This window comes from Meriones unguiculatus, chromosome 5 (genome assembly GCF_030254825.1).
Source record: "Meriones unguiculatus strain TT.TT164.6M chromosome 5, Bangor_MerUng_6.1, whole genome shotgun sequence".
Classification (NCBI taxonomy): domain Eukaryota; kingdom Metazoa; phylum Chordata; class Mammalia; order Rodentia; family Muridae; genus Meriones; species Meriones unguiculatus.
Genome location: NC_083353.1, coordinates 80,939,200 through 80,962,874, shown reverse-complemented (window position 1 = coordinate 80,962,874; position 23,675 = coordinate 80,939,200).

Here is a 23,675-nt window from a genome sequence, read left to right as displayed (position 1 = left end):
CTGGAGTCATTTCGTTGGCAGCGAATTTTTTGTGCTCTGGGATGTTTTCTTTGGAAGCGAATATTTGTGTTCTCAGGAGATTTCGTTGCAAGCGAATTTTTTGTGTTCTGGGTAATTTAATTGAAAGGGAATTTTTTGTCTTCTATGGTGATTTCGATGGAAGTGAATATTTTATGTTCTAGGGTGATTTCGTTGAAAGCGAATTTTTTGTGTTCTGGGGTCATTTCATTGGAAGCGTGTTTTCTGGGCTCTGGAGTCATTTTGTTGGAAGTAAATTTTTTGTGCTCTGGGTTGATTATGTTGGAACCGAATTTTTTGTATTCTCGGGTGATTTCGTTGAAAGAGAATTTTTTGTGTTCTAGGTTGATGTTGTTGGAAGCGAATTTTTTGTGCTCTGGGATAATTTTTTAGAAGTGAATATTTGTGTTCTCAGAAGATTTCATTGGAAGCGAATTTTTTTGTGTTCTGGGGTCATTTCTTTGGAAATGAATTTTTTGTTTTCTCTGGTTTGTTTGATGGAAGCAAATTTTTGAAGGAGGGGGTCATTTCATTGGAAGCATATTTTCTGTGCTCTGGAGTCATTTCATTAGAAGTGAATTTTTTCTCCTCAGGAGAGATTTCGTTGGAAGCGAATTTTTTGTGTTCTCGGGTGATTTCCTTGAAAGGGAATTTTTTGTGTTCTGGGGTCATTTAGTTGGAAGCAAATTTTTTGTGTTCTGGGGTGATTTCGTTGGAAGCGAATGTTTTGGGTTCTGGAGTCACTTCATTGGAAGCGTGTTTTCTGTGCTCTGGAATCATTTTGTTTGAAGCGAATTTTTTGTGCTCTGGGGTAATTTCGATGGAATCGAAAATTTTTGTACTCTCAGGACTTTTTGATGGAAGCAAATTTTTGAAGTAGGGAGTCATTTCATTGGAAGCGAATTTTTTGTGCTCTGGGATGCTTTTTTTTGGAAGCGAATATTTTTGTTCTCAGGAGATTTCGTTGGAAGCGAATTTTTTGTGTTCTGGGGTAATTTTGATGGAATAGAATTTTTGTGCTCTCAGGACTTTTCGATGGAAGCAAAGTTTTGAAGTAGGGAGTAATTTCGTTGGAAGCGTGTTTTCTGTGCTCTGGAGTCATTTCGTTGGAAGCGATTTTTTTGTGCTCTGATGTGATTTCGTTGGTAGCGCATTTTCTGTGTTCTGGAATAATTTCGTTGGAAGTGAATTTTTTGTGTTCTCGGGTGATTTCGATGGAAGCCAATTTTTGAAGTATGGGATCATTTCCTTAGAAGCATGTTTTCTGTGCTCTGGAGTCATTTCGTTGGTAGAGAATTTTTTGTGGTCTGGGGTGATTTTGTTGGAAGCGAATATTTTGTGCTCTGGAGTGATTTGGTTGGAAGCGAGTTTTTTGTCTTCTATGGTGATTTCGATGGAAGCGAATTTTTTATGTTCTAGGGTGATTTCGTTGAAAGCGAATGTTTTGTGTTCTGGAGTCACTTCATTGGAAGCGTGTTTTCTGTGCTCTGGAGTCATTTTGTTGGAAGAGAATTTTTTGTGCTCTGGGATGTTTTCTTTGGAAGCGAATATTTGTGTTCTCAGGAGATTTCGTTGGAAGCGAATTTTTTTTGTTCTGGGGTAACTTCCATGGAATAGAAATTTTTGTGCTCTCAGGACTTTTTGATGGAAGCAAATTTTTGAAGTAGGGAGTCATTTCATTGGAAGCGAATTTTTTGTGCCCTGGGATGCTTTTTTTTGGAAGCGAATATTTTTGTTCTCAGGAGATTTCGTTGGAAGCGAATTTTTTGTGTTATGGGGTAATTTCGATGGAAAAGAAATTTTTGTGCTCTCAGGACTTTTCGATGGAAGCAAATTTTTGAAGTAGGGAGTCATTTCGTTGGAAGCGTGTTTTCTGTGCTCTGGAGTCATTTCGTTGGAAGCGAATTTTTTGTGCTCTGATGTGATTTCGTTGGTAGAGCATTTTCTGTGTTCTGGGATAATTTCGTTGGAAGTGAATATTTGTGTTCTCGGGTGATTTCGATGGAAGGCAATTTTTGAAGTATGGGATCATTTGTTTGGAAGCATGTTTTCTGTGCTCTGGAGTCATTTCTTTGGAAGATAATTTTTTGTGGATGGGGTGATTTCGTTGGAAGCAAATTTTTTGTGTCGTGTGGCAATTTCATGGGAAGCAAATTTTTTGTGTCTTGGTGTGTTTTTGTTGGAAGCGAATTTTTGGTGGTCTGGGGTGATTTCGTTGGAAGCGAGTTTTCTGTGGTCTGGAGTGATTACTTTGGAAGCGAATATTTGTGTTCTCAGGAGATTTCATTGGAAAAGAATTTTTTGTCTTCTGGGGTAATATGGTTGGAAGAGAATTTTTTGTGTTCTCCGTTTTTTTCCATGGAAGCTAATTTTTGAAGTAGGGGGTCATATCGTTGTAAGCATGTTTTCTGTGCTCTGAAGTCTTTTCATTGGAAGCGAATTTTTTGTGCTCTGGGGTGATTTCGTTGAAAGCAAATATTTGTATTCTCAGGAGATTTCGTTGTAAGCTAATTTTTTGTGTTCTAGTTTGATTTCATTGGAAGCGAATTTTTTGTGCTCTGGGATGATATCTTTGGAAGCGAATGTGTTCTCAGGAGATTTCGTTGGAAAAGAATTTTTTCTGTTTTGGGGTAATATCGTTGGAAGAGAATTTTTTGTGTTCTCCGGTTTCTTCGATGGAAGCAAATTTTTGAAGTAAGGGGTCATTTCGTGAAAGGGTGTTTTCTGTGCTCTGGAGTCATTTCTTTGGAAGCGAATTTTTTGTGTTCTCGGGTGATTTCAATGGAAACAAATTTTTGAAGTATGGTATCATTTCGTTCGAAGCTTGTTTTCTGTGCTCTGGAGTCATTTTGTTGGAAGCGAATTTTTTGTGTTCTGGGGAGATTTCGTTGGAAGCGAATATTTGTGTTCTCAGAAGATTACGTTGCAAGCGAATTTTTTCTGTTCTCCGGTTTTTTCGACGGAAGTAAATTTTTGAAGTAGGAGGTCATTTCATTGGAAGCATGTTTTCGGAGCTCTGGAGACATTTCTTTGGAAGCGAATTTTTTGTGCTATGGGATGATATCTTTGGAAGCGAATATTTGTGTTCTCGGGTGATTTCGTTGAAAGGGAATTTTTTGTGTTCTGGGGTCATTTCTTTGAAAGAAATTTTTGGTGTTCTGGGGTGATTTCGTTGGAAGCGAATTTTTTGTGCTCTGGGATGTTTTCTTTGGAAGCGAATATTTGTGTTCTCAGGAGATTTCGTTGGAAGCGAATTTTTTGTGTTCTGGGGTAATTTCATTGAAAGCGAATTTTTTATGTTCTAGGGTGATTTCGTTGGAAGCAAATTTTTTGTACTCTGGAGTGATTTGGTTGGAAGCGAACTTTTTATCTTCTATGGTGATTTCGATGGAAGCGAATTTTTTATGTTCTAGGGTGATTTCATTGAAAGCGAATTTTTGGTGTTCTGGGGTCATTTCATTGGAAGGGTATTTTCTGTGCTCTGGAGTCATTTTGTCGGAATCGAATTTTTTGTGCTCTGTGTTGATTATGTTGGAAGCGAATTTTTTGTATTCTCGGGTGATTTCGTTGAAAGGGAATTTTTTGTGTTCGAGGGTGATTTCGTTGGAAGCGAATTTTTTGTGCTCTGGGATGTTTTCTTTGTAAGCGAATATTTTTGTTCTCAGGTGATTTCGTTGGAAGCGAATTTTTTGTGTTCTGGTATAATTTCGTTGGAATAGTAATTTTTGTGCTCTCAGGATTTTTCGATGGAAGCAAATTTTTGAAGTAGGGAGTCATTTCGTTGGAAGTGTGTTTTCTGTGCTCTGGAGTCATTTCGATGGAAGCGAATTTTTTGTGCTCTGGGGTGATTTCGTTGGAAGCACATTTTTAGTGTTCTGGGATAATTTCGTTGGAAGTGAATTTTTTGTGTTCTCGGGTGATTTCGATGGAAGCCAATTTTTGAAGTATGGGATCATTTCCTTGGAAGCGTGTTTTCTGTGCTCTGGTGTCATTTCATTGGAAGACAATTTTTTGTGCTATGGGGTGATTTTGTTGGAAGCGAAATTTTTGTCTTCTGTGGTAATTTCGATGGAAGCGAATTTTTTATGTTTTAGGGTGATTTCGTTGGAAGCGAATTTTTTTGTGCTCTGGGATGATATCTTTGGAAGCGAATATTTGTGTTCTCAGGAGATTTCGTTGGAAAAGAATTTTTTCTTCTGGGGTAATATCGTTGGAAGAGAATTTTTTTGTTCTCCTTTTTCTTAGATGGAAGCAAATTTTTGAAGTAGGGGGTCATTTCGTTGGAAGCGTGTTTTCTGTGCTCTGGAGTCACTTCGTGGGAAGGGAATTTTTGGTGCTCAGGTGTGATTTCGTTGGAAGCACATTTTTTGTGTTCTCGGGTGATTTATTTTACAGAGAATTTTTTGTGTTCTAGGGTGATTTCGTTGGAAGCGAATTTTTTGTGTTCTCGAGTGATTTCGTGGGAAAACAATTTTTGGTCTTCTTGGGTAATATCTTTGGAAGAGAATTTTCTGTGTTCTTATATTATTTCAATGGAAGAAAATTTTTGAAATATGGGGTCATTTCGTTGGAAGTGTGTTTTCTGTGCTCTAGAGGCATTTCTTTGGAAGCAATTTTTTTTTGTTCTGGGGTAATATCGTTGGAATGGAAATTTTTGTGTTCTCAGGATTTTTCGATGGAAGCAAATTTTTGAAGTAGGGAGTCATTTCGTTGGAAGCGTGTTTTCTGTGCTCTGGAGTCACTTCTTTGGAAACAAATTTTTTGTGCTCTGGGGTGATTTCGTTGGAGACACATTTTTAGTGTTCAGGGATAATTTCGTTGAAAGTGAATTTTTTGTGTTCTCGGGTGATTTCGATGGAAGCCAATTTTTGAAGTATGGGATCATTTCCTTGGAAGCGTGTTTTCTGTGCTCTGGTGTCATTTCATTGGAAGACAATTTTTTGTGCTATGGGGTGATTTTGTTGGAAGCGAAATTTTTGTCTTCTGTGGTAATTTCGATGGAAGCGAATTTTTTATGTTTTAGGGTGATTTCGTTGGAAGCGAATTTTTTTGTGCTCTGGGATGATATCTTTGGAAGCGAATATTTGTGTTCTCAGGAGATTTCGTTGGAAAAGAATTTTTTCTTCTGGGGTAATATCGTTGGAAGAGAATTTTTTTGTTCTCCTTTTTCTTAGATGGAAGCAAATTTTTGAAGTAGGGGGTCATTTCGTTGGAAGCGTGTTTTCTGTGCTCTGGAGTCACTTCGTGGGAAGGGAATTTTTGGTGCTCAGGTGTGATTTCGTTGGAAGCACATTTTTTGTGTTCTCGGGTGATTTATTTTACAGAGAATTTTTTGTGTTCTAGGGTGATTTCGTTGGAAGCGAATTTTTTGTGTTCTCGAGTGATTTCGTGGGAAAACAATTTTTGGTCTTCTTGGGTAATATCTTTGGAAGAGAATTTTCTGTGTTCTTATATTATTTCAATGGAAGAAAATTTTTGAAATATGGGGTCATTTCGTTGGAAGTGTGTTTTCTGTGCTCTAGAGGCATTTCTTTGGAAGCAATTTTTTTTTGTTCTGGGGTAATATCGTTGGAATGGAAATTTTTGTGTTCTCAGGATTTTTCGATGGAAGCAAATTTTTGAAGTAGGGAGTCATTTCGTTGGAAGCGTGTTTTCTGTGCTCTGGAGTCACTTCTTTGGAAACAAATTTTTTGTGCTCTGGGGTGATTTCGTTGGAGACACATTTTTTGTGTTCAGGGATAATTTCGTTGAAAGTGAATTTTTTGTGTTCTCGGGTGATTTCGATGGAAGCCAATTTTTGAAGTAATGGATCATTTCCTTGAAAGCGTGTTTTCTGTGCTCTGGAGTCATTTCGTTGGAATCGAATTTTTTGTGCTCTGGATGTGATTTTGTTGGAAGCGAAATTTTTGTGTTCTCGGGTAATTTCGTTGGAAGCGATTTTCTTGTGTTCTGGGGTAATTTCATTGGACGTGAATTTTTTGTGTTCTAGGGTGATTTTTTTGGAAGCGAATTTTTTTGTGCTCTGGGATGATTTCTTTGGAAGCGAATATTTGTGTTCTCAGAAGATTTCCTTGCAAGCGAATTTTTTTTGTTCTGGGGTGATTTCGTTGGAAGCGAATATTTTGTGTTCTCGGGTGATTTCAATGGAAACAAATTTTTGAAGTATGGTATCATTTCGTTCGAAGCGTGTTTTCTGTGCTCTGGAGTCATTTCGTTGGAAGCAAATTTTTTGTGTTCTTGGGTGACTTCCTGGAAGCGAATATTTGTGTTCTCAGAAGATTTCGTTGCAAGCGAATTTTTTTGTGTTCTGGGGTAATGTTGTTGGAAGCGAATTTTTTGTGTTCTCAGGTTTTTTCCATGGAAGCAAATTTTTGATGTAGGGGGTCATTTCGTTGGAAGCGTGTTTTCTGTGCTCTGGATTCACTTCGTTGGAAGGGAATTTTTGTTGCTCTGGGGTGATTTCGTTGGAAGCGAAATTTTTGTGTTCTCGGGAGATTTCGTTAAAAGGGAATTTTTTGTGTTCTGGGGTCATTTCGTTGGAAGCATGTTTTCTGTGCTCTGGAGTCATTTCGTTGGAAGCGAATTTTTTGTTTTCTCGGGTGATTTTGTTAAAAGGGAATTTTTGTGTTCTATGGTCATTTCGTTGGAAGCCTGTTTTCTGTGCTCTGGAGTCATTTCGTTGGAAGCGAATTTTTTGTTTTCTCGGGTGATTTTGTTAAAAGGGAATTTTTGTGTTCTATGGTCATTTCGTTGGAAGCCTGTTTTCTGTGCTCTGGAGTCATTTCGTTGGAAGCGAATTTTTTGTGTTCTGGGGTGATTTCGTTGTAGGCGAAGTTTTTGTGTTCTGGGGTAATTTCATTGGACGTGAATTTTTTGTGTTCTAGGGTGATTTTTTTGGAAGCGAATTTTTTTGTGCTCTGGGATGATTTCTTTGGAAGCGAATATTTGTGTTCTCAGAAGATTTCCTTGCAAGCGAATTTTTTTTGTTCTGGGGTGATTTCGTTGGAAGCGAATATTTTGTGTTCTCGGGTGATTTCAATGGAAACAAATTTTTGAAGTATGGTATCATTTCGTTCGAAGCGTGTTTTCTGTGCTCTGGAGTCATTTCGTTGGAAGCAAATTTTTTGTGTTCTTGGGTGACTTCCTGGAAGCGAATATTTGTGTTCTCAGAAGATTTCGTTGCAAGCGAATTTTTTTGTGTTCTGGGGTAATGTTGTTGGAAGCGAATTTTTTGTGTTCTCAGGTTTTTTCCATGGAAGCAAATTTTTGATGTAGGGGGTCATTTCGTTGGAAGCGTGTTTTCTGTGCTCTGGATTCACTTCGTTGGAAGGGAATTTTTGTTGCTCTGGGGTGATTTCGTTGGAAGCGAAATTTTTGTGTTCTCGGGAGATTTCGTTAAAAGGGAATTTTTTGTGTTCTGGGGTCATTTCGTTGGAAGCATGTTTTCTGTGCTCTGGAGTCATTTAGTTGGAAGCGTGTTTTCTGTGCTCTGGAGTCATTTCGTTGGAAGCGAATTTTTTGTTTTCTCGGGTGATTTTGTTAAAAGGGAATTTTTGTGTTCTATGGTCATTTCGTTGGAAGCCTGTTTTCTGTGCTCTGGAGTCATTTCGTTGGAAGCGAATTTTTTGTGTTCTGGGGTGATTTCGTTGTAGGCGAAGTTTTTGTGTTCTGGGGAAATTTCGTCGGACGTGAATTTTTTGTGTTCTAGGGTGATATCGTTGAAAGGGAATTTTTGTATTCTAGGGTGATTTCGATGGAAGCGAATTTTTTGTGGTCTGGGATGATATTGTTGTTAGCGAATTTTTTGAAGTATGGGGTGATTTATTTGGTAGCGTGTTTCCTTTGCTCTGGAGTCATTTTGATGGAAGCGAATTTTTTGTGTTCTGGGTTGATTTCTATCGAAGCGATTTTTTTGTGTTCTGGGGAGGTTTCTGTGGGAGCGAATTTTTGGTGTTCTGGGGTAATTTTGTTGGAAGAGGGTTTTATGTCCTTTGTAGTCATTTCATTGGAAGCGAATTTTTCTCTGTTCTGGTGTGATTTTGTTGGAAACGAATTTTTTTTTTTGCTCTGGAATATTTTTGTAGTAAGAGAATGTTTTGCGTTCTGGGGTAATTTCATTGGAAGCAAATTTTTTTTGTGTGTGTGTTCTGGGGTGATTTCATTGGAAGGGAATTTTTTGTGATCTGGGGTAATTTCGATGGAAGCGGGTTTTATGTCCTTTGGAGTCATTTCGTTAAAAGCGAATTTTTTCTCTGTTCTGGTGTGATTTCGTTGGAAATGAAGATTTTGTGATCTGGGGTGATTTCGTTGGTAGCGATTTTTTTGTGGTCTGGTGTGATTTCTTTGGAAACAAACTATTTGTGTTCTAGGGTGATTTTGATGGAAGCGAATTTTTTGTGTTCTGGGGTCATTTCGTTGGTAGCGTGTTTTCTATGCTCAGGAGTCATTTCGTTGGAAGCGAATTTTTTGTGTTCTCGGTTGATTTCGATGGAAGCAAATTTTTGAAGTATGGTATCATTTTATTCGAAGCTTGTTTTCTGTGCTCTGGAGTCATTTCGTTGGAAGCGAATTTTTTGTGTTCCAGGGTGATTTCGAGGAAGTGAATTTTTTTGTGCTCTGGGATGATTTCGTTGGAAGCGTATATTTGTGTTCTCAGGATATTTCGTTGGAAGCGAATTTTTTGTGTTCTTGGGTAATTTCGTTGGAAGCAAATTTATTTTGTGTTCTATGGTGATTTTGATGGAAGCAAATTTTTGAAGTAGGGGGCCATTTTGTTGGAAGCGTGTTTTCTGTGCTCTGGAGTCATTTCGTTGGAAGTTAATTTTTTGTGCTCTGGGGCAAGTTTGTTGGAAGCGAATATTTTGTGTTCTCGGGTGATTTCGTTGGAAGCGAATTTTTTGTGTTATTGGGTGATTTCGTTGGAAGCGAATATTCATGTTCTCAGAAGATTTCATTGCAAGCAAATTTTTTTTTGTGTTCTGGGGTAATTTCGTTGGAAGCGAATTTTTTGTGTTCTCCGGTTTTTTCGATGAAAGCAAATTTTTGAAGTAGGGGGTCATTTCGTTGGAAGCGTGTTTTCTGTGCTCTGGAGTCACTTCATTGGAAGGGAATTTTTGGTGCTTTGGTGTGATTTCTTTGGAAGCGAATTTTTTGTTTTCTGGGGTAATTACGTTGGAAGCGAATTTTTTGTGTTCTAGGGTGATATCGTTGAAAGGGAATTTTTAGTGTTCTGGTGTCATTTCGTTGGAAGCGTGTATTCTGTGCTCTGGATTCATTTCTTTGGAAGCAAATTTTTTGTGTTCTGGGGTGATTTCGTTGGAAGCGAATTTTTGGTGGTCTGGGGTGATTTCGTTGAAAGGGAATTTTTTGTGTTCTGGGGTCATTTCGTTGGAAGCGTGTTTTCTGTGCTCTGGAGTCATTTTGTTGGAAGCGAATTTTTTGTGTCCTGGGGTGATTTCGTTAGAAGCGAATTTTTGTGTTCGGGGGTAATTTCGTTGGAAGCGAATTTTTTGTGTTCTCGGGTGATTTCGATGGAAGCAAATTTTTGAAATATGGTATCATTTCGTTCGAAGCGGGTTTCCTGTGCTCTGGAGTCATTTCGTTGGAAGCGAATTTTTTGTGTTCTCCGGTGATTTTGTTGAAAGGGAATGTTTTGTGTTCTAGGGTGATTTCGTTGGAAGCAAATTTTTTTGTGTTCTGTGTTGATTTCGTTGGAAGCGAATTTTTTGTGTTCTGGGATGATTTCAGTGGAGGCGAATTTTTCGTGTTCTAGGGTATTTTCGTTGGAAGTGTATTTTTTTTGTTGTCAGGTTTTCTCGATGGAAGCAAATTTTTGAAGTAGGGGTCATTTCGTTGGAAGCATGTTTTCTGTGCTCTGGAGTCATTTCGTTGGAAGCGAATTTTTTGTGTTCTGGGGTGATTTCCTTGGAAGCGAATTTGTTCTGTTCTGGGGTAATTTCTTTGGAAGCGAATTTTTTGTGTTCTGGTATGATTTCGATGGAAGCGAATATTTTGTGTTCAGGGTTGATTTTTTTTTGGAAGAGAATTTTTTGTGTTCTGGGGCAATTTCGTTGGAAGCGAATTTTTTGGAAGTATGGGGTGATTTTGTTGAAAGCGTGTTTTCTGTGCTCTGGAGTCATTTCATTGGAAGCAAATTTTTTGTGTTCTGGGTTGATTTCATTGGAAGCAAATTTTTTGTGTTCTGGGGTGATTTCGTTGGAAGGGTGTTTTCTGTGCTCTGGAGTCATTTCTTTGGAAGCGAATTTTTTGTGTTCTGCGGTGATTTCGATGGAAGGAAATTTTTTCCATTCTGGGGTAATTTTGTGGGAAGCCAATATTTTTGTTCTCAGGTGATTTATGGGAAGGGAATTTTTTGTGCTCTGGGGTGATTTCGTTGGAAGCAAATTTTTTCTATTCTGGGGTAATTTCTTTGGACGTGAATTTTATTGTTCTCAGGTGATTTATTGGAAGGGAATTTTTTGTCTTCTGTGGTTATTTCAATGGAAGCCAATTTTTTATGTTCTAGGGTGATTTCTTTTGAAGCGAATTTTTTGTGTTCTCGGGTCATTTCATTGGTAAATTGTTTTCTGTGCTCTGGAGTCATTTCGTTGGAAGCGAATTTTTTGTGCTCTCGGGTGATTTCATTGGAATCGATATTTTTGTGTTCTCGGGTGATTTCGTTGAAAGAGATTTTTTTGTGCTCTGGCATGATATCTTTGGAAGCGAATATTTGTGTTCTCATGAGTTTTCGTTGGAAAAGAATTTTTTTGTCTTCTAGGGGTAATATCGTTGGAAGAGAATTTTTTCTGTTCTCCGGTCTTTTCGATGGAAGCAAATTTTGAAATAGTGTGTCATTTCATTGGAAGCATGTTTTCTGTATTCTGGAGTCATTTTGTTGGAAGCGAATTTTTGGTACTCTGTGGTGATTTCGTTGGAAGTGAATTTTTTGTGTTCTCGGGTGATTTCGTTGAAAGGGAATTTTTTGTATTCTGGGGTCATTTCTTTGGCCGCGAATTTTTAGTGTTCTGGGGTCATTTAGTTGGAAGCGTGTTTTCTGTGCTCTGGAGAGATTTCGATGGAAGCGAATTTTTGTGTTCTCGGGTGATTTCTTTGGCCGCGAATTTTTAGTGTTCTGGGGTCATTTAGTTGGAAGCGTGTTTTCTGTGCTTGGAGTCATTTCGATGGAAGCGAATTTTTTGTGCTCTGGGGTGATTTCGTTGGAAGCAAATTTTTTGTGTTCTGGGTGATTTTGTTGGAAGCGAATTTTTTGTGTTCTGGGGTAATTTCGTTGGAAGCGAATTTTTTTGTTCTCGGGTGATTTCGATGGAAGCAAATTTTTGAAGTATGGTATCAATTCGTTCGAAGCGTGTTTTCTGTGCTCTGCAGTCATTTCGTTGGAGCGAATTTTTTGTGTTCTAGGGTGATTTCGTTTAAAGGGAGTTTTTCTGTTCTAGGGTGATTTCGTTGGAAGCGAATTTATTGTGTTCTGGGGTGATTTCAATGGAAGCAAATTTTTTCTGTTCTGTGGTAATTTCTTTGGACGTGAATTTTTTGTGTTCTTGGGTGATTTCGTTGAAAGGGAATTTTTTGTGTTCTTTTGTGATTTCGTTGGAAGCTAATTTTTTTGTGCTCTGTGATGATTTCTTTCGAAGCGAATATTTGTGTTCTCAGGAGATTTCGTTGGAAGCAAATATTTTGTCTTCTGGGGTAATATCGTTGGAAGAGAATTTTTTGTTTTCTCCAGTTTTTTCGATTGAAGCAAATTTTTGAAGTATGGTATCATTTCGTTCGAAGCGTGTTTTCTGTGCTCTGGAGTCATTTCGTAGGAAGCAAATTTTTTGTGTTCTGGGGTGATTTCGTTGGAAGCTAATTTTTTGTGTTCTCGGGTGATTTCGTTGAAAAGGAATGTTTTGTGTTCTAGGGTGATTTCGTTGGCAGCGAATTTTTTTGTGCTCTGGGATGATTTCTTTGGAAGCAAATGTTTGTGTTCTCAGGAGATATCTTTGGAAGCGAATTTATTGTGTTCTGGGGTAATTTCGTTGGAAGCAAATTTTTTGTGTTCTGGGGTGATTTCATTGGAAGCGTGTTTTCTGTGCTCTGGAGTCATTTCATTGGAAGCGAATTTTTTGTGTTCTGCGGTGATTTCGATGGAAGGAAATTTTTTCCGTTCTGGGGTAATTTTGTCTGAAGCCAATATTTTTGTTCTCAGGTGATTTATTGGAAGGGAATTTTTTGTGCTCTGGGGTGATTTTGTTGGAAGCAATTTTTTTCTCTTCTGGGGTAATTTCTTTAGAAGCCAATATTTTTGTTCTCGGGTGATTTTGTTGGAAGGGAATTTTTTGTGCTCTGGGTTGATTTGGTTGGAAGTAAATTTTTTCTATTCTGGGGTAATTTCGTTGGACGTGACTTTTTTTGTTCTCAGGTGATTTCGTTGAAAGTGAATTTTTTTTGCTTTAGGGTGATTTCATTGGATGCGGATTTTTTGTGCTCTGGGGTGATTTCTATGGAAGCGAATATTTGTGTCCTCAGGAGATTTTGTTGGAAGTGAATTTTTTGTGTTCTGGGGTAATTTCGTTGGAAGCAAATTTTTTTGTGTTCTCTGGTTTTTTTGATGGAAGCAAATTTTTATGGTAGGGGGTCACCTCGTTGGAAGTGAAATTTTTTGTTTTCAGGGGTTATTTCGTTGGAAGCGAATGTTTTGTGTTCTGGGGTAATTTGGTTGGAAGCGAATTATTTTGTGTTCTCAGGTGATTTCGATGGAAGCAAATTTTTGAAGTATGGGGACATTTCGTTGGAAGCTATTTTATGTGCTTTGGGGTGATTTCGTTGGAAGCGAATTTCTTGTGTTCAGGGGTAATTTCGTTTGAAGCAAATTTTTTGTGTTCTCGGGTGATTTCGTTGAAAGGGAAGTTTTTGTTTTCGAGGGTGATTTCGTTGGAAGAGTATTTTCTCTGTTCTGGGGTGACTTCGATGGAAGTGAATTTTTTGTGTTCTCCAGTTTTTTCGATGTAAGCAAATTTTTGAAGTAGGGGGTCATTTCGTTATAATCGTGTTTTCTGTGCTTTGGAGTCATTTCGTTGGAAGGGAATTTTTTGCGCTCTGGGGTGATTTCATTGTAAGCGAACTTGTTTGGGCTCTAGGATGATTTCTTTGGAAGCGACTATTTGTGTTCACAGGAGATTTCATTGGAAGCGAATTTTTTGTGTTCTGTGGTGATTTCTTTGGAAGCAAATTTTTTCTGTTCTGTGGTAATTTCGTTGGACGTGAATTTTTTGTTTTCTCTGGTTTTTTTGATGGAAGCAAATTTTTGAAGCAGGGGGTCATTTCGTTGGAAGCGTGTTTTCTGCGCTCTGGAGTCATTTCGTTGGAAGGGAATTTTTTGTGCTCTGGGGTGATTTCGTTGGAAGCGAATTTTTTGTGTTCTGGGGTAATTACGTTGGAAGCGAATTTTTTTGTGTTCTCGGGTGATTTCGTTGGCTGTGAATTTTTAGTGTTCTGGGGTCATTTCGTTGGAAGCGTGTTTTCTGTGCTATGGAGTCATTTTGTTGGAAGCCAATTTTTTGTACTCTGTGTATATTTCGTTGCAAGTGAATTTTTTGTGTTCTCGGGTGATTTCGTTGGCCGCGAATTTTTAGTGTTCTGGGGTCATTTATTTGGACGCCTGTTTTCTGTGCTCTCGAGTCATTTCGTTGGAAGCGAATTTTTTGTGTTCTGTGGAAATTTTGTTGGAAGCGAATATTTTGTGTTCTCCGGTTTTTTCGATGGAAGTAAATTTTTGAAGTAGGGGGTCATTTTGTTGGAAGCGTGTTTTCTGTGCTCTGGAGTCACTTAGTTGGAAGAGAATTTTTGGTGCTCTGGATTGATTTCGTTGGAAGCGAATTTTTTGTGTTCTCGGGTGATTTCATTTAAAGGGAATTTTTTGAGTTCTAGGGTGATTTCGTTGGAAGCGCATTTTTTGTTTTCTGGGGTATTTACGTTGGAAGCGAATTTTTTGTGTTCTCGGGTGATTTTGTTTAAAGGAAATTTTTAGTGTTCTGGCATCATTTCATTGGAAGCGTGTTTTCTGTGCTCTGGAGTCATTTCGTTGGAAGCAAATTTTTTGTGTTCTGGGTGATTTTGTTGGAAGCGAATTTTTTGTGTTCTGGGGTAATTTCGTTGGAAGCGAATTTTTTTGTTCTCGGGTGATTTCGATGGAAGCAAATTTTTGAAGTATGGTATCAATTCGTTCGAAGCGTGTTTTCTGTGCTCTGCAGTCATTTCGTTGGAGCGAATTTTTTGTGTTCTAGGGTGATTTCGTTTAAAGGGAGTTTTTCTGTTCTAGGGTGATTTCGTTGGAAGCGAATTTATTGTGTTCTGGGGTGATTTCAATGGAAGCAAATTTTTTCTGTTCTGTGGTAATTTCTTTGGACGTGAATTTTTTGTGTTCTTGGGTGATTTCGTTGAAAGGGAATTTTTTGTGTTCTTTTGTGATTTCGTTGGAAGCTAATTTTTTTGTGCTCTGTGATGATTTCTTTCGAAGCGAATATTTGTGTTCTCAGGAGATTTCGTTGGAAGCAAATATTTTGTCTTCTGGGGTAATATCGTTGGAAGAGAATTTTTTGTTTTCTCCAGTTTTTTCGATTGAAGCAAATTTTTGAAGTATGGTATCATTTCGTTCGAAGCGTGTTTTCTGTGCTCTGGAGTCATTTCGTAGGAAGCAAATTTTTTGTGTTCTCGGGTGATTTCGTTGAAAAGGAATGTTTTGTGTTCTAGGGTGATTTCGTTGGCAGCGAATTTTTTTGTGCTCTGGGATGATTTCTTTGGAAGCAAATGTTTGTGTTTTCAGGAGATATCTTTGGAAGCGAATTTATTGTGTTCTGGGGTAATTTCGTTGGAAGCAAATTTTTTGTGTTCTGGGGTGATTTCATTGGAAGCGTGTTTTCTGTGCTCTGGAGTCATTTCATTGGAAGCGAATTTTTTGTGTTCTGCGGTGATTTCGATGGAAGGAAATTTTTTCCGTTCTGGGGTAATTTTGTCTGAAGCCAATATTTTTGTTCTCAGGTGATTTATTGGAAGGGAATTTTTTGTGCTCTGGGGTGATTTTGTTGGAAGCAATTTTTTTCTCTTCTGGGGTAATTTCTTTAGAAGCCAATATTTTTGTTCTCGGGTGATTTTGTTGGAAGGGAATTTTTTGTGCTCTGGGTTGATTTGGTTGGAAGTAAATTTTTTCTATTCTGGGGTAATTTCGTTGGACGTGACTTTTTTTGTTCTCAGGTGATTTCGTTGAAAGTGAATTTTTTTTGCTTTAGGGTGATTTCATTGGATGCGGATTTTTTGTGCTCTGGGGTGATTTCTATGGAAGCGAATATTTGTGTCCTCAGGAGATTTTGTTGGAAGTGAATTTTTTGTGTTCTGGGGTAATTTCGTTGGAAGCAAATTTTTTTGTGTTCTCTGGTTTTTTTGATGGAAGCAAATTTTTATGGTAGGGGGTCACCTCGTTGGAAGTGAAATTTTTTGTTTTCAGGGGTTATTTCGTTGGAAGCGAATGTTTTGTGTTCTGGGGTAATTTGGTTGGAAGCGAATTATTTTGTGTTCTCAGGTGATTTCGATGGAAGCAAATTTTTGAAGTATGGGGACATTTCGTTGGAAGCTATTTTATGTGCTTTGGGGTGATTTCGTTGGAAGCGAATTTCTTGTGTTCAGGGGTAATTTCGTTTGAAGCAAATTTTTTGTGTTCTCGGGTGATTTCGTTGAAAGGGAAGTTTTTGTTTTCGAGGGTGATTTCGTTGGAAGAGTATTTTCTCTGTTCTGGGGTGACTTCGATGGAAGTGAATTTTTTGTGTTCTCCAGTTTTTTCGATGTAAGCAAATTTTTGAAGTAGGGGGTCATTTCGTTATAATCGTGTTTTCTGTGCTTTGGAGTCATTTCGTTGGAAGGGAATTTTTTGCGCTCTGGGGTGATTTCATTGTAAGCGAACTTGTTTGGGCTCTAGGATGATTTCTTTGGAAGCGACTATTTGTGTTCACAGGAGATTTCATTGGAAGCGAATTTTTTGTGTTCTGTGGTGATTTCTTTGGAAGCAAATTTTTTCTGTTCTGTGGTAATTTCGTTGGACGTGAATTTTTTGTTTTCTCTGGTTTTTTTGATGGAAGCAAATTTTTGAAGCAGGGGGTCATTTCGTTGGAAGCGTGTTTTCTGCGCTCTGGAGTCATTTCGTTGGAAGGGAATTTTTTGTGCTCTGGGGTGATTTCGTTGGAAGCGAATTTTTTGTGTTCTGGGGTAATTACGTTGGAAGCGAATTTTTTTGTGTTCTCGGGTGATTTCGTTGGCTGTGAATTTTTAGTGTTCTGGGGTCATTTCGTTGGAAGCGTGTTTTCTGTGCTATGGAGTCATTTTGTTGGAAGCCAATTTTTTGTACTCTGTGTATATTTCGTTGCAAGTGAATTTTTTGTGTTCTCGGGTGATTTCGTTGGCCGCGAATTTTTAGTGTTCTGGGGTCATTTATTTGGACGCCTGTTTTCTGTGCTCTCGAGTCATTTCGTTGGAAGCGAATTTTTTGTGTTCTGTGGAAATTTTGTTGGAAGCGAATATTTTGTGTTCTCCGGTTTTTTCGATGGAAGTAAATTTTTGAAGTAGGGGGTCATTTTGTTGGAAGCGTGTTTTCTGTGCTCTGGAGTCACTTAGTTGGAAGAGAATTTTTGGTGCTCTGGATTGATTTCGTTGGAAGCGAATTTTTTGTGTTCTCGGGTGATTTCATTTAAAGGGAATTTTTTGAGTTCTAGGGTGATTTCGTTGGAAGCGCATTTTTTGTTTTCTGGGGTATTTACGTTGGAAGCGAATTTTTTGTGTTCTCGGGTGATTTTGTTTAAAGGAAATTTTTAGTGTTCTGGCATCATTTCATTGGAAGCGTGTTTTCTGTGCTCTGGAATCATTTCGTTGGAAGCGAATTTTTGGTGCTCTTGGGTGATTTCGTTGGAAGCAAATTTTTTGGGTTCTCGGGTAATTTTGTTGAAAGGGAATTTTTTGTGTTCTGGGCTCATTTCGGTGGAAGCGTGTTTTCTGTGCTCTGGAGTAATTTCGTTGGAAGGGAATTTTTTGTGCTCTGGGGTGATTTCGTTGGAAGCGAATATTTTGTGTTCTCGGGTGATTTCATTGAAAGGGAATTTTTTGTGTTCTAGGGTGATTTCGTTGAAAGTGAATTTTCTGTGTCCTGGGGTGATTTCGATGGAAGTGAATTTTTTGTGTTCTCCGGTTTTTTTGATCGAAGCAAATTTTTGAAGTAGCAGGTCATTTCGTTGGAATCGTGTTTTCTGTGCTCTGGAGTCATTTCGTTGGAAGGGAATTTTTTGTTCTCTGGGATGATTTCGTTGGAAGCGAATTTTTTTGTTCTCGGGTGATTTCGTTGAAAGGGAATTTTTTGTGTTCTCGGGTGATTTCTTTGGCCGCGAATTTTTAGTGTTCTGGGGTCTTTTAGTTGGAAGCATGTTTTCTGTGCTCTGGAGTCATTTTGTAGGAAGCGAATATTTTGTGATCTGGGGTGATTTCGTGGGTAGCAAATTTTTTGTGTTCTGGGGTGATTTCGTTGGCAGCGAATTTTTTGTGTTCAGGGGTGATTTCGATGGAAGCAAAATTTTTCTGTTCTGTGGTAATTTCATTGGACGTGAATTTTTTGTGTTCTCTGGTGATTTGGTTGAAAGGGAATTTTTTGTGTTCCAGGGTGATTTCGTTGGAAGCGAATTTTTTTGTGCTCTGGGATGATTTCTTTGGAAGCAAATATTTGTGTTCTCAGGAGGTTCGTTGGAAGCGAATTTATTGTGTTCTGGGGTAATTTCGTTAGAAGCGATTTTTTTGTTTTTTCGGGTGATTTCGATGGAAGCAAATTTTTGAAATATGGGGTCATTTCGTTGGAAGCGTGTTTTCTCTGCTCTGGAGTCATTATGTTGGAAGCTAATTTTTTGTGTTCTGGGGTGATTTCGTTGGAAGCCAATATTCGTGTTCTCAGAAGATTTCGTTGGAAGCGAATTTTTTTGTGTTCTGGGGTAATTTCGTTGGAAGCGAATATTTTGTTTTCTCCGGTTTTTTCGATGGAAGCAAATTTTTGAAGCAGGGGGTCATTTCGTTGGAAGTGTGTTTTCTGTGCTCTGGAGTCATTTCGTCGGAAGGGTATTTTTGTGTTCTGGGGTGTTTTCATGGAAGCAATTTTTTGTGTTCTGGGGTAATTTCGTTGGAAGCGAATTTTTTATTGTCTGGGGTCATTTGATTGGAAGCTAATATTTGTGTTCTCAGGGTATTTCGTTGCAAGCGAATTTTTATGTTCTGGGGTAATTTCGTTGGAAGCGTATTTTTTGCGTTCTCACGTGATTTCTTTGAAAGGGAATTTTTGTGTTCAGTGGTGATTTCGTTGAAATGATTTTTTGTGCTCTGTGATGATATCTTTGGAAGCGAATATTTGTGTTCTCAGGAGATTTCGTTGAAAAAGAATTTTTTGTCTTCTGGGGTAATGTCGTTGGAAGAGAATTTTTTGTGTTCTCGGGTGATTTCCTTGAAAGGGAATTTTTGTGTTCTGGGGTGATTTCTTTGAAATGATTTTTTTGTGCTGTGGGATAATATCTTTGGAAGCGAATATTTGAGTTCTCAGGAGTTTTCGTTGGAAAAGAATTTTTTGTCTTCTGGGGTAATATCTTTGGAAGAGAATTTTTTGTGATCTCCGGTTTTTTCGATGGAAGCAATTTTTTGAAGTAGGGGGTCATATCGTTGGAAGCGACTTTTTTGTGTTCTCGGGTGATATCGTTGAAAGGGAATTTTTGTGTTCTGGGGTGATTTCGATGGAAGCGAATATTTTTTGCTCTGAGATGATAAGTTTGGAAGCGAATATTTGTGTTCTCAGGAGATTTCGTTGCAAAAGAATTTTTTGTCTTCTGGGGTAATGTCGTTGGAAGAGAATTTTTTGTGTTCTCTGGTTTTTTCGATGGAAGCAAATTTTTGAAGTAGTGTGTCATTTCGTTGGAAGCGTTTTTTCTGTGCTCTGGAGTCATTTCGTTGGAAGCGAATTTTTTGTGTTCTTGGGTGATTTCCTTGAAAGGGAATTTTTGTGTTCTAGGGTGATTTCTTTGGAAGCGAATTTTTTGTGGTCTGGGATGATATCTTTGGAAGCGAATATTTGTGTTCTTAGGAGATTTCGTTGGAAAAGAATTTTTGTCTTCTGGGGTAATATCGTTGGAAGAGAATTTTTTGTGTTCTCTGGTTTTTTCGATGGAAGCAAATTTTTGAAGTAGTGTGTCATTTCGTTGGAAGCGTGTTTTCTGTGCTCTGGAGTCATTTCGTTGGAAGCAAATTTTTTGTACTCTGGGGTGATTTAGTTGGAAGCGAATATTTGTGTTCTCAGGAGATTTTGTTGCACGTGAATTTTTTGTGTTCTGGGGTAAGTTCGTTGGAAGCGTATTTTTTGTGTTCTCACGTGATTTCGTTGGAAGGGAATTTTTGAGTTCTAGGGTGATTTCGTTGAAATGATTTTTTGTGCTCTGGGACGATATCTTTGGAAGCGAATATTTGTGTTCTCAGGAGATTTCGTTGGAAAAGAATTTTTTGTCTTCTGGGGTAATGTCCTTGGAAGAGAATTTTTTGTGTTCTCCGGTTTTTTCGATCGAAGCAAATTTTTGAAGTAGGGGTCATTTCATTGGAAGCACGTTTTCTGTGCTCTGGAGTCTTTTCGATGGAAGCGAATTTTTTGTGCTCTGGGGTGATTTCGTTGTAATCGAATATTTGTGTTCTCAGGAGATTTCGCTGGAAAAGAATTTTTTGTCTTATGGGGTAATGTTTTTGGAAGAGAATTTTTTGTTTTCTCCGTTTTTTTTCGATGGATGCAATTTTTTGAAGTAGAGGGTCATTTCGTTGGAAACATGCTTTGGGTGCTGTGGACTCATTTCGTTGGAAGCGAATTTTTTGTGTTCACGCGTGATATCGTTGAAAGAGAATTTTTTGCGTTCTAGTGTGATTTTGTTGGAAGAGAATTTTTTTGTGCTCTGGGATGATATCTTTGGAAGCAAATATTTGTGTTCTCAGGAGAATTCGTTGCAAGCAAATGTTTTGTGTTCTGGGGTAATTTCGTTAGAAGCAAATTTTTTATGTTCTCGGGTGATTTCCTTGAAAGGGAATTTTTGTGTTCTAGGGTGATTTCTTTGGAAGCGAATTTTTTTCTGGTCTGGGATGATATCTTCGGAAGTGAATATTTGTGTTCTCAGGAGATTTCGTTGGAAAAGAAATTTTTCTCTTCTGGGGTTATTTCTTTGGAAGTTAATTTTTTGTGTTCTCGGGTGATTTCCATGGAAGCAAATTTTTGAAGTATGTGATCATTTCGTTGGAGGCATGTTTTCTGTGCTCTGAAGTCATTTCGTTGGAAGCGAATTTTTTGTGTTCTCGGGTGATTTTTTTGAAAGGGAATTTTTTTGTTCTATGGTGATTTCGTTGGAATCAAATTATTTGTGCTCTGGGATGATATCTTTGGAAGCAAATATATGTGTTCTCAGGAGATTTCGTTGGAAAAAATTTTTTGTCTTCTGGGGTAATATCGTTGAAAGAGAATTTTTTGTGTTCTCCTTTTTTTTCGATGGAAGCAAATTTTTGAAGTAGGCGTTCATTTCGTTGGAAGCAAATTTTTTTGTGCTCTGGGGTGATTTCGTTGGAAGCGAATATTTGTGTTCTCAGGAGATTTCGTTGCAAGCGATTTTTTTGTGTTCTGGGTTCATTTCGTTGGAAGCGAATTTTTTGTGTTCTCGGGTGATTTTGTTGAAAGGGAATTTTTATGTTCTAGGGTGATTTTGTTAGAAGTGAATATTTTGTGCTCTGGGGTGAGTTCGTTGGAAGCGAATATTTGTGTTCTCAGGAGATTTCGTTGGAAAAGAAATTTTTGTCTTCGGGGGTAATATTGTTGGAAGCGAATTTTTTGTGTTGTCGGGTGATTTCGATGGAAGCAAATTTTTGAAATAGGGTTTCATTTCATTGAAAGCATGTTTTCTGTGCTCTGGAGTCATATCGTTGGAAGTGAATTTTTTGTGTTCTGGGGTGATTTCGTTGGAAGCGAATTTTTTGTCTTCTGGGGTAATTTCGTTGAAAGCGAATTTTTTGTGTTCTCGGGTGATTTCGTTGAAAACTATTTTTTTCTGTTCTAGCATTATTTCGTTGGAAGCGAATTTTTTGTGTTCTGGGGTGATTTCGAAGGAAGGAAATTTTTTCTGTTCTGTGGTAATTTCTTTGCACGTGAATTTTTTGTGTTCTCGGGAGAATTCGTTGAATGGGATTTTTTTGTGTTCTAGGGTGATTTTGTCGGGAGTGAATTTTTTTGTGCTCTGCGATGATTTTTGGAAGCAAACTATTGTGTTTTCAGGAGATTTCTTTGGAAATGAATTTTTTGTGTTATGGGGTAACATTGTTGAAAGAGAATTTTTTGTGTTCTCCGGACTTTTCAATGGAAGCAAATTTTTGAAGTAGGGGGTCATTTCGTTGGAAGCGTGTTTTCTGTGCTCTGGAGTCATTTCGTTGGAAGCAAATTTTTTGTGCTTTGTGGTGATGTCGTTGGAAGCGAATATTTTGTGTTCTGGGGTGATTTCGAAGGAAGGAAATTTTTTGTGTTCTCGGGAGATTTCGTTGAAAGGGAATTTTTTGTGCCCTGGGATGATATCTTTGGAAGTGAATATTTGTGATCTCATGAGATTTCTTGGGAAAAGAATTTTTGTCTTCTGGGGTAATATCGTTGGAAGAGAATTTTTTGTGTTCTCCTGTTTTTTCGATGGAAACAAATTTTTGAAGTAGGGGGTCAGTTCGTTGGAAGCGTGATTTCTGTGCTCTGGAGACATCGTTGGAAGCAAATTTTTTGTGTTCTCTTGTGATTTCGTTTAAAGGGAATTTTTGTGTTCTAGGGTGATTTCGTTGGAAGCGAATTTTTTGTGCTCTGGGATGATATCTTTGGAAGCGAATATTTGTGTTTTCAGGAGATTTCGTTGCAAAAGAATTTTTTGTCTTTTGGGGTAATGTCGTTGGAAGAGAATTTTTTGTGTTCGCCGGTTTTTTCGATGGAAACAAATTTTTGAAGTAGGGGGTCATTTCGTTGGAAGCGTGTTTTCTGTGCTCTGGAGTCATTTCGTTGGAAGCGAATTTTGTGTGCTCTGGGGTGATTTCGTTGGAAGCGAATTTTTTGTGTTCTCGGGAGATTTCGTTGAAAGGGAATTTTTTGTGTTCTAGAGTGATTTCGTTGGAAGGAAATTTTTTTGTGCTCTGGGATGATTTTTTGTAAGCAAACATTTGTGTTCTCAGGAGATTTCGTTGGAAGCGAATTTTTTGTGTTTTGAGGTAATATTGTTGGAAGAGAACTTTTTGTGTTCTCCGGACTTTTCGATGGGAGCAAATTTTTGAAATAGGGGGTCATTTCATTGGAAGCGTGTTTTCTGTGCTCTGGAGTCATTTCGTTGGAAGCAAATTTTTTGTGCTCTGTGTTGATTTCGTTGGAAGCGAATATTTGTGTTCTCAGGAGATTTCGTTGCAAGTGAATTTTTTGTGTTCTGGGGTAAGTTCGTTGGAAGCATATTTTTTGTGTTCTCACGTGATTTCTTTGAAAGGGAATTTTTGTGTTCTGGGGTTATTTCATTGAAATGATTTTTTTGTGCTCTGGGATGATATCTTTGGAAGCGAATATGTGTGTTCTCAGGAGTTTTCTTTGGAAAAGAATATTTTGTCTTTTGGGGTAATGTCGTTGGAAGAGAATTTTTGTGTTCTCCGGTTTTTTGATCGAAGCAAATTTTTGAAGTAGGTGGTCATTTCGTTGGAAGCGTATTTTCTGTCCTCTGGAGTCATTTTGGTGGATTTGAATTTTTTGTGCTCTGGGATGATTTCGATGGAAGCGAATATTTGTGTTCCCAGGAGATTTCGTTGCAAGTCAATTTTTTGTATTCTGGGGTAATTTCATTGGAAGAGAATTTTTTGTGTTCTCGGGTGATTTCGTTGGAAGGGAATTTTTGAGTTCTAGGGTGATTTCGTTGAAATGATTTTTTTGTGCTCTGGGATGATATCTTTGGAAGCGAATATTTGTGTTCTCAGGAGATTTCGTTGGAAAAGAATTTTTTGTCTTCTGGGGTAATATCGTTGCAATACAATTTTTTGTGTTCTCCTGTTTTTTTCGATGGAAGCAAATTTTGAAGTAGGGTGTCATTTCATTGGTAGCATGTTTTCTGTGCTCTGGAGTCATTTCGTTGGAAGCGAATTTTTTGTGCTCTGGGGTGATTTCGTTATAATCGAATATTTGTGTTCTCAGGAGATTGCGCTGGAAAAGAATTTTTTGTCTTATGGGGTAATGTTGTTGGAAGAGAATTTTTTTGTGTTCTCCGGTTTTTTCGATGGAAGCAATTTTTTAAGTAGGGGGTCATTTCGTTGGAAGCATGTTTTCGGTGCTTTGGAGTCATTTCGTTGGAAGCTAATTTTTTGTGTTCTCGCGTGATTCCGTTGAACGGGAATTTTTGTGTTCTAGTGTGATTTCTTTGGAAGCGAATTTTTTGTGCTCTGGGATGATATCTTTGGAAGCAAATATTTGTGTTCTCAGGAGATTTCGTTGGAAAAGAATTTTTTGTCTTCTGGGGTAATGTCGTTGGAAGAGAATTTTTTGTGTTCTCCGCTTTTTTCGATGGAAGCAA